Genomic DNA, 20,762 nt, shown 5'->3' with positions numbered 1-20,762 from the left:
AAAAATGTTCCTGTTAGTTTCCATGTTAATTGTAGTGGGGGGGGGGGTTCCTCCAACCATGAAGACAAAGGGAATGCAAATTAAACACAAGGAGTTTCATGTTGTTAGTGCAAGTGTAAATAGATGGAAAGAAAAAAAAAAACAAATACAGGAAGCAAAACAGAAAAGCAGCATTCTGTTTGAAGACCCTATTATTTATAAAGTGAACTATGTTTCATTAAGTTTTGCCCTGTGATCAGGATAACTTTCTATAAAATGAAAAAGAGTTATCTGTTGAAGAGAAGTGAATTAAAAGCATAGTACCTTTTGTTTTCCTTTTCACATTCACAACTGGAGACTTAAGAGCTTATGGCTAAATGTAAAGTGATTGTTTGCAGAGGGTGTTTAAGGAGCAATTTGGAACCTACCACATTAACCATATTTTGAAAGCCACAGACAACAAGCATCTGGGACAGAATCTGTATCCCAGCATACAGGTAGTCTCCAAAAAGTAACCAGGATTCTCTGAATTCTGTATTGCTGTATACTATAGTAAAAACGCATTTGCAGTTGCAGTAGGGACTTTGCCCTCAACTATGTGGGCAAGGTTCTTAAGCAGTACCATCTCCTATGGGTGATACCAGCATAGGGCCGTTTGCAAATGAAAATCTATCTGTGAATTTCTACGCATCCAACATGTAAAAAACACACACAGAAACCTGTCAATTAAAATAATCTCTATTTGAGCTAGTTAATACAAAAGAATACAAAAGAAAATTAGAGCCTATTCCCAACATTCAAACCAGATATTTCTCCACCTGTTACAAAAATACAACATGCTTGTCCTCTCATGCAAAGACCATCTACAATTTTCATAAGCTAAATTATAAGCTTACTCTTCAATACAGTTTAAAACTTGCTAGACCAGAAATCCCTTCAGAGAAAAACAAATACACACAGCACTCTGGGAAAAGAGAGACAGACAGAAAAAACCCTTTTAAAACTTTACATGACGTCACTGCCTGTCCCTGTAAGATTTCCTAAACTTTGTGCCTTATCCAGAAGGACTTGAAGGATTTCATCCTCTACCTTGCAAGAGTGGGAGACACAGACACACATACAGACAGAGACTTGAATATCTAAAAAAAAAAAAAAGCCCAAGAAGGCGAAAGCCTTGTTGTCTAGAGGGCAGAAAAATGGAGGATATTGTAATATACACAAAGGGATAAATTTCAAGAACCAACTCGGCCAAGGGCTGCAGCTGCTTCTCCGGCTTTATAAGGAAGCAGCACACACAAAAGATAAAGGGGGAGAGAATGAGAGGGAGAGAAAAGAAAGCAGCCAAGCCCCCCCCCCCCCCAGAAGCGCAGACAAGGTTCCCATTTGCTTTCCCTTCTCCCCAGCCTACTCCGCTTTTAAAAAACAAACAAACCCAAAGCGGAGTTTTTGGATCAACTCTGGCAGTGTAGCATTTTAAAAGAAAAGCACATAAGGGGGAGGCGGGGGAGGAGGGAGGAGAAACGAAGGGAGGGTATGGGGGGAGCCTACTGTGGGATCGGAGGGGAGGGGGAAAAAGAAAAAAAAAACCACGGCACGATCGTTAAGAAAGGCGAGGAATCCTGTTACTTTCCGTACTCCCTCCCCCCATCGATGGGGGGGCATCCCTCCGGTCCCCTCCCCTTGCTTCCAACAACCAGCAGAGGGGGCGAAAGGGATGGGGCAGTAAAGGAGGGAGTAGGAGCACAGCAATTGCCCTAGTGGTCTAGGGCTGGTTGTCATGCCCAAGACAACTGAAGCAAGCCTGAGAGAAAGCACTGAGGTCCACTATTTTTTTTTTTTTTTTGAAAGACAGAGACGAGAAAGAAGCAGGAAGACAGAACACAAAAGCGCACAAGATTGGAGGCGAAGAGGATGGTTGTTTGCATGCACTGGGGAAGACGTGTCCTGCCGGCCGCGGGATAAACCCAGGAGTCCAAGACTTTCTATCCAGACAAGAAATAAAATTAAGGAAAAGTTGGGAAACCGCCTGGCACTGAGATCTCACCCCGCTGCGCTGAGATTGCACCCCATGCCTGTGCCAGCCCACCCGCCCCTCCTGGTCCCAAGTAGTGCACAAGGTCAGTTTCACTTTCCAGACTTGGATCTCTAGTACTACAAATACTACTACCACTACCAACACGCCGAACACCTTCTCCCGCACACGCACGCACACCCAAACGTCCCCGATTCACAAACACACCAGACCCAGCAACAAAGAGATGTCAGAAGCACCGCACAAGACTCTCCAGCCAAGAACCCTCCACCCGCCTCACCTCTCCACACGCCCCTTCTCCCTCTACCCCCCGCCCCGGCTTGCAAGCAGCGGCAGGGTGATTCGGCAAACCCAATTCAGACTTCCCCTCAGTCTTCTCCCCCGCCCCGAAAATCGATTCGAACTCACCTTTACAGTTTGGAAGAGAGAGCTCACCCCCCTCAACACACGCGCGCGCGCGCGCGCGCACCCTTTGCTCGGGGTGGTGTGTGGAGAGGGAGGGAGAGGAGGGTCGGTAGGGTGGCTGGCTATTCTCTGGATGATGGGGACGTTGCCTTCCTTCCCCCAAACAGCCTGAAGAAAGGAGTGAAGAAAGACCGGGGAGAGCTAACTCGAAGGCTTCATGATAGTGCAACCGTGTGTGTGAGTGCGAGTGTGTGCGCGCGCGTCTCGCTCTCTCCTCTCTCCCGTTCTGTCTGTATCTGCTTTAGTTCCTTACAGCGGCAGCAGATTGAAGCAGATTCCCAGGGTTTATTCAGCTTCACTTCCAGGCGAAGGCTTCACCAACCAAAAGTGACGTCAACCAACTCGGCTCCTCTGTTTCTAACAATGAAAGTTGCTGTTAAAGAGGAGGAAAGAGAGAGAATTGTTTATCTCATTTCAGCCTCAGTAATAAATGACCTATCAGATCCAAAACGCAGCCAGGGAACCAGAGCTCCTCGAAGTTCATCCTTTCTGGTTCACTCCACACTGAGGAGCGTTCTCAACTTGGAAAGAAAGTTGGACTGCTTTGTTTTTGGTTTTGCCTTTAAAGTGGGGGCTGCAAATGTGAATGCTGTAGGGTTGAGGGCGAAAGGCATCAGGTCAGAGCAGCTGTTAAGTAAGTGACCGCTTAGATTTAAGCCAAAGCTAAACATTTGGGAAAAGGAGTTAACATGGAAAAAGAGGCACGGGGGTATTGGGGCAAACTCCCTTTGGTATAGGAGTGTGCAAGCTATCCGGTTACACAGCACTCTTCAAGGAGAAAAGGGAGGGCATGTGTGATTGCATCAAAATCACAGGCAGCCCATCCCACTTTCGTTATCAAAATCAAGGCGTTTTTATAGTGCAAGAAATCTAAAACGAAACCCAAATACATAAAAATCTCATGATTTGTATTCCCAATCCTATGTATGGCTGCTCAGCACTACACCCCACTGAATGATACGAGACTTACTCTCTGCTAAGTGGGTAGCCTAAATTACTTTAAGATGAAGGCTTACAGCTCTAATCACGCACGTAGAACCCCTCTAAGTGAGCAGAACTTACTTAGGATTGAGATCATACGTCCTTCCACTGTCCTTTCACGGACTATCAAAGCAGACCTAAGCCATTGTGACATACAAAAATGTGATCATTTAAATAGATTAAAAGCATCAAGTATTGTAATTTTTTAAAGGGGGGGAATTATAACTAAATCACTCCTCTATAATGATTCTATAGTTCACTGTGTATGTGATCTCTCCCTCTAAGCAATAAAAGTCATGCTAAGTCGAGGTTAAAGTACACTGCAAACAAAGAATTGCTTTTTATAAACTGTAACAGTAAAGCTTAAAATACAGCCAATAACATACTCCAACTAGAAATAGAAGGGGGAAATGCAAGAGGGCGGGTGGGTTTTTTGCACTCTGAAATTGGAGCATACAAGTTGCTGACGGTGCTTTGCACTGTCAAGGGCTATTTGAAATGTGAAGGTTTTAAATATCAGAACTGAACAAAAGCTGGTTATTTTGCAACCTCAAAATAATATGCTCATGTAGGAGATACTATTGTTTTGTGCTTCCTCTTCAGGCACTGGCTGTGATTTTAATTGTGCTGGAGGATCTTCATTAGTATTAGTGCATGGAGAGATTTCACAAAGCTGCTTCATTAGGGGGAAAAAGCTTGGCAGACTAGGTCTTTTTGCATGCAATGAGAATGTCAGCCTTACCTCGGTCATTTGTAACATAAGTGCAAGCACAATGATTGCAATGCAGGAAGGGGGGAGGAGGGCAGAAATACTGCCTGTCTAACAAGGATATGTGAAAAGCTCCTTGTTATACAGGAAAATATATTCTAAAAAAAGTAGAAATTATATCTTGGCAGACTAATGATAAATCAGTTAATGGGATATGGTTTTAATTGTAATATTAATACTAGTTTATTTTGTTCCTAGGATTCACATTCAGCAGCAAAATTGTGCTAGCATTTATTGATTTTTTTTTCACCGCCACATTCCCGGAATACAGATTTTAATCATTTCACTACACCACACTCAGTAATTTCATTAAAAAACTGGAACCTTCCATCCCCAGAAAAGCATTTAATTTCAATGACACACAATTTCTCTTAGCAGCAAACTGTCTCAACTGTCAAAGCTGGCCTAAGGTTCAAATGCATAATTTAATCCTGAGTTCTCCATGCTCTGCATTCCTTTGAAGCTATAATTTGACTAACTACCTAATAACTGTAATAAGGACAATGATTTCCTTATAATATATTATTAACCTATATTTAATTAACTCAGAGGCCAAGCTCTGTACATGTTTGATTGGGTCAGTAGCTCTATAACCTCAAAATTTACTAATAATATTCTTGGAGAAGAATGTGGCATAAGGATATAGTTATGAATATACGCAAGCAGATATCACTCCAAATGCTATGCACCAAAAGCTCATACATTTTCTCAGAAGGCTAAAATAGCCTCTCAAATGTTCACCAGATTTCAAAATGCGGGGAAAAATAAATGAGTTTAGATAATGCACACAGTATATTATATGGATGTTATGCAGATAATTCTTAAAAATCAAAACCAGTATAAAATTACAAAAAAGATTTCAGTTAAAATAATGTTGGGGGAAGGTAAAGAATTATCAGATACTCTTGAAAGATTAGTAAGAAGAACATCTACAAGAGTAGTTAAGAACATTCATTATATTTTAATGGCAAGGTATGAAACTTTTATGGTGCAGTCCTAATAGTTTCTTTGCTAGCAAATAAGTGCACAGAATAAGAAATACCAACGGCTATGCCTGTGCAACATTTAAAAAGATGGTATGACAGTAGCATTGTCAAGAGATCAAGTGGAACAATACACCCACCCATCCAGAGATATAGGTGTTCTTGAGAACCCTATATACTCCTGGCAAATCCAGTGCTGAAAAACTGTTCCATTCAGAGCTACTTTCCCACATACACTTCTTGCTTTTGCAAATTATTTATAAACAAAATATTTTCTGAATCATTAGAGAATTTAAATTATATCTGCCTTAATTCAATGGATAGCCATCTATTGATTTTGTCTTCATTTAAACACTTTACAGTATACTAAGATCCAATGATGGCTTTTGCACCAAATCAAGTGGTATTGTCTCAGGACACATGGTAGCTATTTTCAACAGTTAATGCAAAGAAAACAGTTATATGCATAGACAAGTTTCACATTTCTGAAAATAATTACTATTATTTAGTATACCCAACAGAAATACCTATTACTGGATATTTGAGAAGAGCATAGTATCAGAAATAAGCATAGCTACCATCTAAATTTGGCTTTCTTTCCCTGACAAACTGTGTTTCTCTGTTTTAAAAAGGTGATATTATTTTATCCATAGGGATGAATGATGAAATAGCTTACATTCTTTTCAGTGTTATTATGCAAGTACCATTTAAAAGAAGTGAGTATAACAACTTCAGGACCCCAGAAATGTACAGCATCACGTTTTGGTTTTCCTTCATTGACCGTCTTTCTTATCACGGAGATGTTTTGACAGTGCTTCCATCAGTTTTTTGCAATCTTCACAACGGTTACTAATTGTATGGAAATAATTTGGAAATAACCTGTAATTATTAACTAATAGTATGGAAATAACCTCCAATTATGAAAGAGTTGGGTCTTGCAAAGTTTGCATAGGTGAATAATCTTAGTATATTGGGTTATACATTGAAACAGAAATTTTCAGAGAGTCTTCTCTTAAGAGAACTCTTTCCATAAACTCCTGAAATGTCTAGCAGAGGACTTGACTTTTGAAAAGAATTCTGGGTCATGACCTATGATAACCCAGCCATTGACTTGTGGCACTGTCCAATCCGGCTCACTGCCCCACTTGAACTGAGAGTATCCTCTAAAACAGGAGTAAATAGAAGGTACAGCTATCTACTGATAGAGTCCACGGTATTTTGCATTAGACCAGCAAAGATTTCTGTCTTCCAGTAATGTAAGAATGGTAAAAACAAAATGACTGTGCTCTGACCCCTAACTGTACTGCAGAAATGGACAACCAGGCTCAGATTTTTGTGTGTTAAGACTGTGAACTCCATTCAGTTCTGGTTCTGCAAACATATTTCTGGCCACCATTTTTTTAATTCTAAGGTCTAAGCTACATGGTAAGTTAAATGCACAGTATGTAGTAGTCGTAACAATTTCTTTTAATTTTGTCTTAATCATGTAGGGTACCCAATCCAGACTGGCTGCCTCACATTTTTATAAAAGAAAAAGTACACTTTGTATTACATCTAAATGTATGTCTTTTATCATAGACTTCAGTTAGCAGATCTTAAAGGTTCAAATCAACGAATTAGATCCCCAATTCCAGAAGCCCAAATTCTATTCACTCCTGCCACACAAGATCCAAGGGAGCATCCTGCCCACTACTCTCTTGCAATTTCACAATGCATGAAACTAGTGTGGAGAGATATCTTTGAAGGAGTCTTGTTCATTGTTACTAAGCTTCTAACTGAAAATCCTCTAGGAAAGTTATTTGACGTGTAGTCTAAAAGACAGTGAATTAAAGTTGGCTGCATTCAAAAGCCCAGATTTGAAGTTAGATAACGTGAGTATAAAGACGGAGTGCTCAAGCTGCAGGATTGTTTCTGGTAACTGCACATACTAGTGCAATCAACCACATTTTCTAAGCACATTCAGATATTAACTTATATGAAAAATAACATAGCTACAATAGGGGACAGGCCACATCATATAATCTTGGAATGAACTGTAATAATTCCTCTTACAAACCTACAATTATATACTTCTCTGGGAGTTCACCCATTAGACTCAATAGAGCTTTCTGAGTAGATACCTTATAGGATTGGATTGGATTGGCTAGTGTTTCAAAGATTTGCATTGTCCATGCTTCTGGTAAAAGATGGAAGTATTAGCATGAAATACATGCTATTAATAAAAAAGAAGCAGTGAAGCTGATTTATTAAAAAGCTAAATATTTCATTCAATTATGATGAGCAATCTATGCTTTAAAACATTATGCTTAAAAGTAATACCTCAGTAGAAAGCTGTTAAAAGCATAACCTTCGTGCTTAGAAAATTTACTCTGGGTTTAAGAGGTTTATTCTTATCACAGATACTTGTTGGCACAGAAGAGCTTATGCTATCACTCTCTGAGGGCTATTTATACAGTTTAACATGTCTAAGTACTCCTGCCTTTATGCTATTACATACCCTGTTTTATGATGTCACCCTAGAGTAGTCAAATGAATGAGAAGCTACTTCATTTCCCCATAATCAAAGAGTACAGAAGGACAGAAAGCTAGTGAATCCTTAAAACAAAATGCAGTTTAAACACAACATAAAACACAACTTTAATAGCTTTGCTGCTAGATTGATCTCTTGTTGATCACTGTGACTTGCTTGTACTGAAATAATTACCCTATTAGAAATCAACCTGAAAGAAATCCTGCAGGAGAGGCAATTCCTATAAATGGTTTTGCATGATTTGCAGCGTGCTAAGGGTTTGTTTTCATGGATATTTTTGCAGGAATTTGAGCCACATCTGATGTCTGGAAGGTCAGTCCTTCCCTCAAAGTTTAAACTGCTCTCTTTTCCACTGTTGCATTGCAAACAGAGACATCCTTGTGCCAGTGTGGGAAGGGGGCAGGGATGCATACTGGTGAGGATGAAATCAGGATAAATTTAATCTACATAATTTTGTGCCTACAGGAACTAGATTGCCTTATCAATGAGAGCATACTTACTAGCCACTTGGGCTTTAGACCTGCTTTCAGAACTGAAACTATCTTGTTCACCTTGTATAACCTTTGCTAAGAAAGTGAGAATGGAGTCGTTTGTTCTATTGGTCCTCTCAGAGGCTTTCAGTGCCATCATCTATGGCAGGGATGGCCAGACTTGCTCAACAGAAGAGCCACATATGCTAAATGTCAGATGTTGGAGACCCGCAAGCAGGTGCCTGCAGGCAGGGGCAATAAGCTGCAAAATAAACTCAAAAGAACTGTGAGCTGTCCAGAGACTAGCGTTTGGACAGGCTAGAAATATCCCAAATAAATAAAATAAACAAATAAACTGGATGTGGCTTGCAAGCCTTGGTTTGGCCACCCCTGGTCACTGGTATCCTCCGAATAGGCTTGGAGATACTGTATTGCAGTTCTACTCCTGCCTAGATAGTCCAATCCAGAAGGTGATCTCATTGCTTTGCTCTGTGGCATTATGATTTGGAGTTCCACAGGACTATATTTAATCTTTTATTACATATGTGAAACTGTTGGAAGATGTAATCTGGAAATGCAGATTGAAGTTGCACCAATAAATAGAAAGGACAGGTAACACTGAGTGGCATCTATCTAACGTAAGAGCAATGACGGATGTATTGAGTTAGTGCCATAGTGATGAGGAGCAATAAACTGAAATCCAGCTGAAAAAAGACAGAGGTTCTGTTAGTGGATGGTTGTTCAGCTTGTTCTGGAGGGAGTTGTACTTTCATTTTACATGAGAATGTAAGATTTTGCTGGATGAGGCCAAGATCCATCTAGCATTCTTATCACACAGTGGCCAACCACTTCCCCCCAAGAAAGCCACAAGCAGAACATGAATGTAAGACCACGTTCTTGCCTTTGTCCCGCAGCAGTTGATGTATATGCACATACTGTCTCTAATACTGGGAGCAGCATATAGGCACCAGGACCAGTAGCTATTGATAGCCTTTCCTTGATGAATTTAAAAAATGTGATGGTGCTACTATCTTCTGCTCTTGGTTTAAATTTGGTTTTATGCTCTGGCTGTTTTAATTATCTGTACATTATATATTTTTATTAAATTGAGGTACTTTATGGTTTTAACCTTTGTTTCATGGATGCCCCAGAGATCTCCAAATATTGGGCAATATAGAAATATATGGTATATAAAATGTTTCCCCAGAAGTGACAACTCTACAATTCCTCACTATTATGTTGGCCTAACAGTATCTCCTTAACAAAAGGAGTTTGCTGGGTACTTTCTAGTACAGTTCAGATTTTCAAGTGGCAATTGAGAACAGTGGCCACCAGGGCTAGTAGTAATTGATGGGCTAGTAGTTTAATCAATATATTACAATTATCTAGCCTTAAAGGTATTAAAGCACAAACCATTTTTGCAAAGTTGCATGAATCAGGAATGACTGTACCCCTCTCACTGCATAGAGTTGCTAAACTATTTTTCCAGGTCGTGATTGTAACCTGGAGATTCAAGTGCAGGAAGAGTGCAAGATACAAACACAAGTGATGAGGGAATGTCCACCCACCTGTATAACCCCTCATGTACCATCCAAAAGGTTTGTGGTGTTACTTGTTCCCAGGGAAGCTCTGCTCATGTGATTTCCCACCTGCCAGTTTGAGCATCTGGCATATGTGTGGACACTCACTTTATATGCTATTTCTCTAATATCTCTGTTGGGCCCATCACAATGGATATTAATAAACATATAAAGAGAACCAAACATGATGGACAATGGGAAGCCCTGTGCCTGTTTCCTATTCAGCCTAGGTTAAAGAGATTCAATTTTAATCATTTCATTTGGAACCAGTTCCAGTGATTGCCAATACTTAAACACTGGGATTCAGGACTCTTCTACATGAGGCTGTTAATCAGCTGCATCTACTTTCAATTTCATTGCAGAACTGAAATCCATACACCATACCAAGAGTGTTTCCTCTCCTGATTTTTACTACAAAACCACTAGGCAGCACTGTACTGTAGCAGAACAACACAACAATGTTGTGCTGCCTAGGAAGACCTCGGTAATTATAGGTGGCATTATAGGTTAGACATTATTTTCCCTGCTTTAAAAACTCAGAAAATGCTGTTTACAAACTGAAGAGTCATAATGGCCTCTAAAGTACACATAAACAACATGAGGAGGCAATAACAAATGCATAACTAATGTCTCATGTAGAAAGGTGGTAGAGGAACTGAAATGAGCAATCCCACCCTTTTTGGACTTCTGGGCACCTGTAGCACCTCTGTTAGTGCCACTACAAAATGATTCCTATGGTGGGTGTAGCTAGTGATACTTATTATTAAGCTTGTATACTGCACTAGTAGACCCATAGGGCTCTCTAGGCAGCTTACAACACAACAGTTAACAAACAATGAAATGGTAAATAACTACTGCTATGATAGCAAAGATAGCAATAACAAAATAAAAGCAACAATATAGCAATAGAACAACAGCAATATAATAGCAATAATATATAACAAAATAATAATATAACAGTATAACAATTATATGACAGCTGAGAGTTAAGGCTTGAATGGATTAAAATATAAATTAAAAGCCTAAAAATTACATTTTTTTACTTAAAACATACAAAATAAAACTCAATTATTAAAATGTCTTAAGAATAGCAGAAATGTTTTTGCCTACCACTGAAAAGCTTGTAATAAAGGTGCCAAGTGAGCTGCTCTTGGGAGGCTATTCTACAGGTGGGATGCAACTACCGAGAAGGCACCTCTTGTGTTCGCCAGTCTCTGTACCTCCTTGGAGGATGGCTCTTTCAGAAGGGCCTCCAAACCCAACCTCAGGGGTTGGGGAGATACATATAGAAGCAGGCAGTCCTTCAGGTATCCTGGTCCAAAGGCATTTAGGCTTTATATATTAGGACAAGCAGGTTAAATTGGACCTGGAGCTGAACTGGTAACCAAAGTCATTGGCAAAGTATTGAGATAACATGGGAGCATGAATTAGCTCACACCCACAGTAGCACAGTCCAGGGACTGGCCAGTCAAAACAGATGTGTATGGAAGAGATGTGGCAAGGTTAGATGTTGGAAGGAAGGTGAGATAGCAAAGGAGAGAGGGGAGAGAAAGAGTAACATTAGAGGCTAGGTGCAGGAGAGAGGTAAATAGAAATATGTGAGAGAAATGGTGAGGCTAGAAGTTGGGAATGGAGGGAAACTACAGGCTAAAAAGGTGAGTCAAAGACCAAGAGTAAGGCTAGAGGGGAGGAATGGAGACAAAGTAGAAAGTCAGGGATGGGAAGGGAGAAAAGGGTTGTGTTCACGCAACATGAAGAGCCACTTCATGAATAAGCTACACAGTGTGAGTTGTGCATCAAAAGTGAGAAGCAATCTCTCCTCACCCTCCTCAAATAGGGGTAAAAGGGAAAGCCATGAAGAGCACAGAAGGGATTGCAATCAGAGCACAAGGCAGCATGCCACTGACAGTTGCTCTGAAGTGCCCCTTCGGTAGTCTAGGAGGGTTTGACAGGAGTCGGTCAAACCCTAGGGCAAACCCTAAACCTTGATGGGGTCGGTTATCGAGGTTTAGATGACACAACAATGCATCAGGATACAAGAAGTGACTGATGAAGGAGCTTGGGGTTGTGGTGGACAGTTCAGTGAAAATGCTGACACAGTGTACAGCTGCTGTGAAAAAAAAGCAAACTCCATATTAGGCAAGGAATTAAAATGCCCAATGTTCATACTCCCTTATGCAAATATTTGATGCAACCACATTTAGATTATTGTGTAAAGTTCTGGTCACCTTACCTGAAAAACGAAATTATTGATTTGGAAAAGGTGCAGAGAAGGGTACCTAAAACAATCAAGGTGTTAGAGCGGTTCCACTCTGAGGAATGGCTACAACAACTGGGACTGAGTAAGGGGAGGCTTGATAGATGTGTTTAAAATTTTGCATGGTGTGAAGAAAATGGAGAGCAAGACAATTTCTCTTCCATGATACTGGAACCCAAGGACATCCTATGAAGATGACTGGTAGGAGGTTTAAGACAGATAAAAGGAAGGTCTACCTCACACAGCATATAGTTTAATAATGAGATTCACTACCATAGGAAGTAGTAATGGCCACCAATTTGTATGGCTTTAAAAGGAGACTGAGCAAGAGACTATAAATGGCCACTAGCATCGCTGGCTATGTGCTGCTTCCATTATGAAAGGCAGCCTGCCTGAGAGCACCAGTTGCTGAGGAGCTTGGGCAGTGGGCAGCTGGTTTGCTACTGAATGAACAGAGTGCCAGGTTGGATGGACTTTCTCTTGTCCTTAACCCCTAGAACAAGCCATAGGTTGGTAGGGTGGCTTGTTGCCCACAAGCAAACCATCCTGAGGAAAGTGGTGCAGGTTGCATGACATGAAAACCCACTGTGGCTAGATACCCATAATAGGTTCCATGTTGTGCAAATTTAGTCAAATTTTGAGAAAAGGGCTTGAGTAGAAAGAAATACCAAGTCTAAAGGCTGGATCCAGGGAGGGAGGGGAGGGAGGATGGAAGATCTCTGAAATGTAAGAAGACTGACTGGGGTAAGGAAATAACTCTTTCCCATCTCTTTTTGCCTGCTCAACAGTTGATCAACAGCAGTTTCAAAAACAGGAAGGAGCACTTGGCATCATAGTGTTTTTCAAGTCTTTTTTAAAATTAAAAATGTATTTCTGAAGGTGGTAGGGACTGAAGAGTTTCATGGGTGCCATTGGAGGGTCTTGTGTTTGCTATAGTGCCCACAGACACTGGATTAGGGACCTCTGGTTTAATTTGTGTACAAATATCCAGATTTTTATATGATCTTGACAAGCAACCTCATATACTTACTTACAGTAGTGAAGTTGAAGTAAAACCACATGATACTTACAGGGAAGACTTGAGAAGATTACAAGAAATTACACTTCAGCATTCTCTGGGAATTCTTTCAGGAAGCCCACCAGGCCACAAGGTTGCAGCATCAATACCTTGTCATCACTGGCCTCAGAAATGGCTGAAAGATCAAATGCTATCGAGTGGGGGTGTTTCTCTATCTGTATTATTGTTGCTGCACACAGTAATTTAGGATGGAAAATGAAAACAATACTGTATATAGTTAAAACTACTGGGGGATTAGATTAGACAAATATAATTAAGGAAGCAGAAGTTTAGCTAGGTCACTAGGATTAATAACTCTGTCTGTGGAGGAAATCCCACAGACTTCTTTAATCACTACATAGTAGGGCTAAAACATTAATTAACTGATGTGATTGACCAATTAATGGTTTGATTTCAGATTTAAAACAGAGCCAGTACTAATTGGGGCCAGCAATCTGTTCCCTCCCATTCATCCTGCCCAGATCTAAGATTGCTCTGTTGTCTCTTACAGCCCCTTTCCAAACCATAGCTCCTTATGTGAAGGAGCCCATATGCAGCTCCAAGTCAGCAAAGAGAGGGGTGCGTAGGAGGATGGGGGTAGTCTTTTATTTCTACTGGAATTGGTCTTTGGGCAGGAGGTCTTTGGCTGCTCTTCTTCAGTCCTAGTCGCATTCAGATGGGATGTCACTGAAATAGTGGAGAAGCTGCCACCACATAGCCAGCCTGTAAATGAGCATAGTTTTCTGTATGAACATCTGACCGCATGGTTAGTCAGCTAGCTTGATGTGGTTCCTCCTCCTCAAAACAGCAGAGGAAGTTTGTTCATATGATGGCCCAATTCATGCTCCAGTTTATTTGCATGGTGCATGAAAGGTGCTTTTTACTAGGCTATTGCATCACTGCTCTCAGCTGAATGTATAAACTGGGACTAAATTCTAAAGAATTTTATTGTGGCAGGATAGGAGAGCTATGAAAGGTCTGCCTGGGAATGGCAATGAAAGAACAGAAAACATGGGTGTGTGGTCTGGTGTGTAGTAGAATAAAGTTCCTTATAAGGCACTCCTGTTTTACTGACTTAATAACTCTTTGAGTAGGTAATACATGGTGGCCATCTTACAAGAACCATTCCACCAATGGAATAGCCAGTGAAAGTTTGTGGCATCCCTGGACAAGAAAGGAAAGATTAGTGGGTTTGGTTGTGGCACAAGGGTGGCCATGCTCAATCTGGTGTCCTCCAGATATGTTGGACTGCAACTACTCTTATCCCAACTGGTTGGGGAAGGATGGCATAGGGTTGGGTCTGCACTTCTGCAAAGAGTAGATTTGCCTCTGCTAACCCTTGGCTTAAAAGACTAGAGGCAAAGCTGCCACAAGACACAAGTACCTGCATATGTACTGTAGTACAGAATGGAACCATTGAATTCTTTGAATTCAAACTTATGGCATGGTTGCCACAAAACTTGGCCACTGCTGTTTAATCCTATAGGAAGTGATTTGCATAGGCTGTCAGCAATTCCTGTAGCAACCCAGCATGGAAGATCAGTTTTGTTATTCCAGTACTGCAGACAGAGAATTATTCTGAAAAGTGCCTGCCATTACATCCAAACGGGGCCCTAGTTTGTGGCAAACCCTGCTTCATCGTTTTGTGGCTAACTATAATTCATGCAAAGTATAACTGGCCAGATGTGAATGCAATGGCAAACTGTGGTTTGCTGCAAAGTAGAAACCGATAATTCTCATCTCATTCCCTTCTATTTAGAGCAATATCGAGACTTGCCATGCTTATTCTCATAACTGGTGTATTGCTATATCTTTATTAAGCCAAAATGCCAAATTGCTTCATATATTTTATTTATGTATTACATTTTTATAAACTATTCCAATGCAAGTTTATACACACACAAAGCATTCATGAATTAAACAGGTGTTGTGTAATGCAGCGCCTAAGTGGTGGTTAACAAGATCAAAGACATAAAACAGACACAATACAACAAAACAGTAAAACCAATGAAATCACTAATTAATTAATCTATGAATTGTGGAGATGAGCACTGTGCACAAATTGCTTCCTGTCTCCAGCAACAACCTAAGAATGAGGGATTCATAGGTTGTTTGGGTGACCTGGCATCGGGTGGGAGGCCTGCCTCTCACTCATTACAGACTGCTCAGATTTGCTTTTTTCTGAGCAGGAGGCGGAAGAGCAAGTGGGGGAGGAGTTGTTCATTGATTCAGGACTGCCTAGTGAAGTTTCTCTGGCAGGGCATGAGAATCTGCCTACTTTAGAAGGGTAGAAGGGTTTTCGGAGTGGGAGGGGGAGTAGATGAAAGACCTAGTCTTTGACCCAGTCAGGCAGCAGCTGCAGAATTATACTGCTCAATTACTGTCTAACTCTCAAGCAGCAAGAGCCACCCTGAGGGTGGAGTCAAAAACCTTTCTGAAAGGAAGGGACAGAAGGGAAGTTTCAGTTTGCATTTAACTCTTTACACAGGCAGATGTTTATCCCACTAATCTGTTAAAAGTCTTCTTTGATTATACTGGTTCATAGCCAGAGACGTTTCAATAAAGAACTACACTTCTAAGGTTTTGCTTTGAATTTCAAAGGAAAGGGGGAGGGAGAGGGAACCTGCTCACAACACTCAGGGTTGTTTGTGGATTCAACAACCCCAAGTTAACCCGTAGTTTGTTCTTGAATGATTTTGGGATTGCTTAAACCATGAACAACTCCAAGCACCTAGGTTCAGATGTCATGGCAACAATGTAAGAATGGCATATTTGTAGTTGTTGATGGAAGCTGGAAGCTGATTGTTTGCAGTACACATCTTCTTGACAGATTAACCCATACTGTTAAATACTGCCAGTATGCTCAAACAGAGCCATTGCCTCTCATCTTTTTTCTCATACAAACAAAAGGAAGAATGGAGTGTGTGAACCCATGTTTCTGTCTACTCATTCTTATTTGTTGTTGCTACTGAGCCCTTTCATTTTTGGTTAGATTATGGAAGATACTAGATCACAGTGACAGGGAATATATCTCAGATGAACTTCAATTCCCTGCATTCATATGTTGGCAAAGGCTTTTGGGAGTTCTGGGAAGTAAATAACACCTGAAGATCTATCATTTGCCTACTCCTACTCTAAATAATAGAATATTCAAAATTATATCTGTCAATCATGAGACAATATTAAAATAGGGTTAACAACAGTTTTTTGCAGATCCCTCAAATAGAGACTTCCCTTCCCTACTAGCAAGTATGCATCACTTGCTGTTATGTTCCTTAGGTTACCCTTCCTACTAGAGTGGTTATTTAAGAATCAACAAAAAAGAGGGAATCTCTCACCAAAAACAAAAATATAAGGGAACAATGATTTGCATAGTATTTCCATATGATAATGTATTTATCTGTAGATGGAAGTTTAGCAATAATATAGAGGAAGTTCATTTCAGTATGCTGTGGATGACTGTGACCAAGTAACCTTGTGTCGGCCTGTTCAGCCTGCTGTCCAGATCAGGGCCGTCTTAACGCATGGGCCTGATGGGCACTTGCCCGTGGGCCCCATACTAATCTGTGTATGTTAACCCTTGGAAAATTGGAAAACTTCCAAAATTAACAGTAGTTGTAGTTACCTTGTCGTAGAGGCCCCAGTACACTGCTTTGCCCGGGGTCCATAATGCTGTTAAGACGGCCCTGGTCCAGATACTAACTGAGGACAGGTAACAGTTCCTATGCTTCAGGTAGTTTTTAACTGGAATGAAACAGGCCAGCCCTTCCGATACAGGATCTCTTCATATAGAAGATGCTGTTCGGACAGCCTTTAAGATAGAGGACTGTCTCCTGCAAAATGGGACACTTAGCCAAACTGTCCTATCCTATATTGCCCCCCAAGGGGACAATGGCTTGTAGAGACCAAACAATTGGAAGCAACATCGTCTCATTGGGGTACGGGCATATTTCTCATGGCTCTAGTATTCTCATGCTTTGAAACATGATCTTAAATAGGCAGAAATGTATCCATGCCCAGAGGAGTGAGGAACAGAAATTCAAAACAACCCTATTCTTTCATGAAAAGAGGCAGTATAACATTGCAGACCTTTGTATTTCAATAGCCAGAATTTCTACCACCGATCTAAATGCAAACATTAGCTTGAAAGAAATAAACCTTTCCATGTAGAGTAAGAAAAATCTGCAGATTGATGTGAGTATGAAAACTGCACAAGTTAGCTAGCTAGTAAGAATAAATAAACATAAAAGCATGACTTGGATTTTACAATAAAACTATGAATTGTCATTTCTAAATGGACATGCATTGAATTGCTTTTTAGCTAGGAGACAGGATCTAGTTTTCATGTCTGTGACTCAGAAGGTAACAGGGACATTCTATTTTTTGATATAATATTAAATTCTGAGAGAAAATGAGAATGAAAACATACAATTATAGAGTACTTGTTATTATACCCATATAACTGTTTTACAAACACTAAGACCATCATAATCAATTTACCCACCTCTCTGTGAAATACCAAATGATTATTCACTCATCTTGATAGAAGCAGATGGACTAATCAAACAACTGTTTATTTAACCTTGGATATGCCTCAATCAAATATAAAATAGGATGGAGAGGAAGCGCCTAATTGTTAGAGCAAAAAGAGGGAGAAGCTGGATTGTCCTATACAGTAGTATCTTGGCTCATGAACGCCTTGGTTTACGAACAAATTGGGTCATGAAAAAAAATTTCTGAAAATTTTTGACTTGGGTCGTGAACACCGCTTTGGGTGGTGACCAGAATCGCAGCCATCTCCCCCCGCTGCCGATGGCCACTATCACAGTTCCGTTCGTGCAGGGAAGGCATTTGTGATCAGAGGCGCACTGCTGAAGGAAAGACAGGAGCAGCAAAGCAGAGCAGCGGGGGAGATGGCCGAGATTCTGCCTATCTTTCCTGCAGGAGCACGCCTCTGATCAGGCACGCCTTCCCTGAACGAACGGAACTGTGATCGTGGCCATCTCCCCACCCCCAGCGCACCATCTGCCCCCCTCTCTCCCTCCCCCAGTGCGCCCGTGATCACTCCCATCTCTCCCCCCCCACTCCCCAGCGTGCCAGGATGACGGGCCCCTGCAAGGATGACAGGCTTGTGTAGGGATGACAGGTGCAATCTTGGTCATGCTGGGGAGGTGGGGAGACGGCCGCACTTGTGTTTGGGGTGGTGGTGGGGAGATGCGATCTTTGTTGTTGTCACTTTGCTTCACATTTTTCTGATTTTAAAAATGGTTACAGAACAGATTAACCTTATTTACACTGAACCTTATGAGGAAATTTAACTTGGCTCATGACCAATTTGGGTCACAACTGGAGTCCTGGAACGGATGAAGTTCGTGAGCCAAGGTACCACTGCTTACATCTGTTTAGTTCCTCCCCACAGTTGGATTTATTTCTACTATCAAAGCCCAGCAGTGGAAAGGAAGTTAACAACAGAGCAGAATGTAAAGCCAGGAAAAAAATTTATCCCCCTATAATGCATGGTTTTCTTGCTCTGAAAATCAGAATTCCATATAACCATATATCTCTGGTTCAATGCTGCCTGAGGCAAAGGAAAAGATAGCATCCTTTCCATTCCGTGTACCAAAGCCAACTGGACTGGCAACAGGATTGTATATTTCATCACAACTGAGGACCACACGTTTGTTTAGGGGGGTAGGACAGGCAGTGTGGCACAGTTCCAAGAGAAAGTAATGTCCCAGGAGGTTCAGGAGCAATAGCTTGGGGTGGAGGGACTGATAGTGTTGCCTGGAATGGCTGTGGAAGGAAGGATGGATCTCCTCCTCCATGCACAGTTTACTCTCGATCTGGATTGAGGTTCATGTATGGTTACAAACAAGAGGGTCAACTGAATGCTGTGCAATGAGTGTAACATGTAGCTAAATCTGAAGCTACGTCTTCCCAAAATAACAGAGGTATGCTTAGAAGTGCAGAGAACAAAACTGGAAGCAAGTCTGAGACTCTAATCATAGCATTAAAATTTCCCCTCCAAAGAAAGAAAGGAATTAAGCTCAACTTACCACAACTATTTAAAATGTCTAATACCCACTCCAAACTTTGGTTTTCCCAGGGATTAAATGTACTGCAACACAGTAGTTCAAAGGTATTTCTCTCCCTGTAACTTCACAGCACATCGCAAAATGTTTTTAACAAAAATCATTTGTACTGTATCCACATCTTCAGGAACTTGTGTCCATCTGCTATTTCTTAATCTAAACACATTTTCCATACCACCAGTTTGATTTCTTGACTTTTTATATTCTTTCAGCATACTGCATTAGAAAAAAACAATGTGGCTTTACGCCATCCCCCCTTTGCTTAAAAATCTTTTGGAACTCTAAAATGTTGAACTAAAGTTTGAAAAAGACCTGTTACAACAAAATTGTGTTTTCTGTCAACAAGCAAAATGTTCATATGAGGCATGACGTACAAACAGTGTATTTCTGTAGATATTAAAGCATGCACCCATGTTCCATGTTTGTGTGAGCTTAGAAAATGTCTTGGAACCTTGCAATGGATTTAGTTTCAGGTGTTCTAGAATCTCTAAAACTGTCAAGAGCCCCTTCCTATAACAAGGAAAACAACACATCATAGAAACTATTCCATGTTGTCTGCTTACATCTCTTTTTCTTCCATCCATTCCCACAACTTCTTTTAATTAACTCCTTTTGTTTCATGTTGCATTTAAACCACATAAATTCATTACTATCCCCTACTGAGATTTTTTGGCAAGACTCTGTTAAGAAGAAAAATGCCTAAAGCACTTTCTGGCATGGAGTAACAACTAATTTGTGGTCCTGTGAAGTCACAGAAATTCTCACAAGTGGGAAAATCTATGTCATGCTTGAGCATTATTGTAACTAGAATATGCATTGCCTTCTTGAAAGGAAACTGTTCCAATCCAAATTTTGGCTCTAAAAATAATAAAATCAAGATTAACCTTTCATATCTAATGTGGATTGGAAGCATTAAAGGCCAGCCTCTGGGATTTATGTACTGCCTGTGATGAAATTGTTCATTAAAACAAGTCAAATTGATCAAAACAGAAATAAATGAGCAAACAACATTTTCAACATTACACATTTTATATGTTGAAATGAACATCATAAATGTAGATTAAAACAGAGTGCTTCTGGTTATAATTAGAGTTCAGTCCTACATGTATTTACTTAGAAATAAGCCCCAACTGAGTCATTACTCCCAGGCACTTAGGTATAAGACTGGGGCCTGCATTACTTTCATGCATGTTTCTGTCTTCGCACAACCTCAAGGCATATAGGCAGTAACCAATGCTACAGTTCCACTTGCAGAGGCCTGCAGTGCAGTGAAAACAGCATATGCTGGTTGACAGTTTCCCACTGAATTGGAAAGCTGTCACATGATATTGGTGTTCCACTCCAGGTCACTAAGTCAGTGGTGTCTGTGGAGTGGCAGCTTTGGACACTGCTCATGATCTTGGATGTGCCAAACTGGGGAATCGGATGAAGGGAAAAGGCCCTCCTCTCAACCTACCCTCCCTCACATGTGGGCACTGCCCACTGGTGTAAGGAGAACCCATAGCTGGGGGTGGCTCATATGATCCACACTTTTACAAACCACCAATGCAGCATGACAGCAATCATG

General features: G+C 40.8%; 1 protein-coding gene across 13 annotated transcripts in view; it reads right to left on the bottom strand.

Moving 5' to 3' along the window:
* The window catches only part of BAZ2B (bromodomain adjacent to zinc finger domain 2B), a 644,512-nt gene extending 641,797 nt beyond the window's left edge, over positions 1-2,715 (bottom strand). For 6 of the 13 annotated variants that reach the window (XM_044418065.1, XM_044418076.1, XM_044418070.1 and 3 more), the window contains exon 1: positions 2,420-2,714. The gene's annotated coding sequence lies outside the window, so the exon portion shown is untranslated. Of the gene's footprint in view, positions 1-2,419 lie in introns of all 13 variants that reach the window. The other 7 variants (XM_044418075.1, XM_044418079.1, XM_044418081.1 and 4 more) reach the window with 3 other exon arrangements.
* Between the last annotated feature and the right edge of the window lie 18,047 nt (positions 2,716-20,762).

This window comes from Varanus komodoensis, unplaced genomic scaffold (genome assembly GCF_004798865.1).
Source record: "Varanus komodoensis strain SLA01 unplaced genomic scaffold, ASM479886v1 scaffold9, whole genome shotgun sequence".
In the NCBI taxonomy this organism is placed as follows: domain Eukaryota; kingdom Metazoa; phylum Chordata; class Lepidosauria; order Squamata; family Varanidae; genus Varanus; species Varanus komodoensis.
Note: the sequence above shows the minus strand (reverse complement) of the source record. Positions and strands in the feature narration are given on the sequence as shown.